General features: G+C 34.5%; 1 long non-coding RNA gene across 1 annotated transcript; it reads left to right on the forward strand.

Annotated features, from left to right (window-relative positions):
- The first annotated feature begins 677 nt into the window (after positions 1-677).
- LOC128642746 (uncharacterized) lies at positions 678-2484 on the forward strand. Its single transcript, XR_008399701.1, has 4 exons — positions 678-1056; positions 1340-1418; positions 1996-2298; positions 2388-2484. It is a non-coding gene; the product is annotated as an uncharacterized LOC128642746 (long non-coding RNA).
- The last annotated feature ends 234 nt before the right edge of the window (positions 2485-2718 follow it).

The following is a 2718-nucleotide window of genomic DNA, read 5'->3' on the forward strand; positions in this document are numbered from 1 at the left end:
ATAATCTTCTCCTACATGTATATATGTATGATAATTGTATATATATATATTTGACCTATATAAATCATATAATTTTAATAATTACTTTTAACTGTTATGATAAAGGCTGATATATTTAAATTGAAAAATATAATAATTACATTCAGTGTCTTTGAATTTCCGATATGTAACTACATATATTTTGAAATTATAGTTCATATCAAAAATAAAAGTCATGAGTAAGTATATACTTTCAAACTGTTCATTAAATTAAGGATTAGATGAGATGAAGATAAGCTCTCCCCCCCATGTTATTCATTGCAATCACCAGTTTCACATATGTTAACAAGCAACACACAGCTATAAAAAAAAGACCACACCTAGCCTAACCTCAGAACAGATATTTCAAAATGCAGGGTGAGAGAGAAGCTGACAATGCTGAAGTTAGACAGCGTAGGCCTGACATCCCCAGAGTGAGGCTGGATATAGAAACCCTGAATGAGCAGCAGGTGTTTGAAAGTTTCAGGCTCAACAGGGAGAAAATATATCAGTTATATGCCCTGTTGCAAGATAGGCTGGAAAGCCAGGGCTATTCAAGCAGGGCTGTCCCTGGAATGACCAAACTACTAGGGGCACTTCATTTTTTGGCTTCTGGATCCTTTCAGGTGACAGGGGGCATTGTAACTGGGGTGCATAAGTCCACTCTTTCTAAGCATCTTTCAAAAGTTATTGATGGACTTTATGATAATTGCAGAAAATTTATTTTTTTCCCCACATCACCCAGAGGTTGGCGTGATGTTAAGAGGGACTTTTTTCTTTTAGGTGGCATACCCAATGTCCTTGGGGCCATTGACTGCACTCATATTGCCCTAAGACCCCCTGTGCGCAGGGAGATAATATTTAGAAATAGGAAACACTTCCACTCCTTAAATGTGCAGATTATATGTGATGCAAACATGCGCATATTAAATGTTGTGGCAGGGTTCCCAGGAAGTAGCCATGATGCCTACATCCTCAGGAATTCTGGTGTGTGGAGATTGTTTGAGACAAATCAAATGCCTGAAGGACATCTCCTCGGTAAGTGTTTATGTATATATTATGATGCCTTCATGTGTTCAATATTTTGACATTTTATTGTTTCATTGCTTTATAATCCTTTATGTATGTGTCTAAGGGGGTGAAATTGATTAAATAAATAAATTGTTAATCATTTAAAAGATATATATTAACTATGTCATAGTAAGACATATGCATAACATTATTTTATGTCATACATTGCTTTATGGAAAGATGTGTGTTTATCTATCTATATCTATATCTATATATATATATACTGTATATCTATGCATTCATATTTTAGCAGATTCTGCATATCCTCTTAAAAAATGGATTTGGACACCATTGAAAGAGAACCAGGTTGTTGGGCCTGCTGAATTAAGGTAAAATATATATTTATTTTCTGCTCATGTGTGTCAGAAATATTGATTGTGCCTTGCAAAATGCTCACTATAATCTGTAGAAAAGTAGGACCAGTACACACTTCATAGGAATGTCCCTTTAAATCACTCTTGGGTGAATGTAGGTGCAAACCTGGAGGACCTCCTTTTCCAAAGTCCCAGTAAATGTAATGAAATAGAACACACAGGTAGCACTCTATGTGGAGCAACAGCACCTTTATTGAGCAACGTTTCGGGGCTCCTGCCCCTTTATTAAGCTATATATCTGTGTTTGTGCACATACATTTGTTGCTTGATTATCTTGTGTGTGTGTGTATATATCACTATCACAGACATAACAATGTTGTACTGAGTGCCTTTAAAGGGACAGTCAAAATACAAATCATCTATTATCAGTGAAGCATTTATAAATCTCTCTGCTTCAATATAAATATATTTATATATATATAAAATGGTTTAAAGATTTATAAGATCAAACCAGGAATGTAGTTAGCTCATTAGTATTTGATTTGTCTTCACATTATATATTATAATCATATTTCTTGTTCTTTTAATACAGATATAATGAAGCACATATCCGAACACGTGCTATAATAGAACGACTGTTTGGTGTTCTAAAAATGCGCTTTCGCTGCCTGGACAGATCAGGGGGGGGATCTCCAATTCAGTCCGGAAAAAGCTATTAAAATCATAGTGGCATGTTGCTGTCTACACAACATGGCACAGGAGCATGGGATGTTGAACGACTTACTTCCAACACCACAGCCCCCAGGTGAAATCTTTGAGCCTGATGTAATTAATCATCCCCAACCCCTCAATGCCCATTTGGAGAGATCTGCAACTATTCAAGAATTCTTTTCAGGTATTTTTATAGTATTGTAATGAGACCTTTTAGTTATTTATGATTATGTTTTTTAATAATACACATTTGTTTCTTTTAATGTTTTACAGATTGAAGATTCTCAGAAATGGAATACCACTCCCCTCCCTCTCTCCTCATCCCTATATTTACCACATTTTCCCTAAATAAATGTATACTTTACTCAAATATAGTCATGGTGAATGTTTCTTTATTTCCAGCTATGTACTAATCAATGCATTCATCTTATGATTTATGTATAACATAATTATCTAAAATATCATTTTAATTATATTCCAAATATGACTTTGTTCTCTTGGTATAATTATTTAAAGAGCAGCTATGCACTCCTGGTTAATAAAATTGAGTACATGGGTGAACCAATGACAGACAGGATATATACTGTATGTTGGCAACAATAAA

This window comes from Bombina bombina, chromosome 12 (genome assembly GCF_027579735.1).
Source record: "Bombina bombina isolate aBomBom1 chromosome 12, aBomBom1.pri, whole genome shotgun sequence".
Taxonomy (NCBI): Eukaryota; Metazoa; Chordata; class Amphibia; order Anura; family Bombinatoridae; genus Bombina; species Bombina bombina.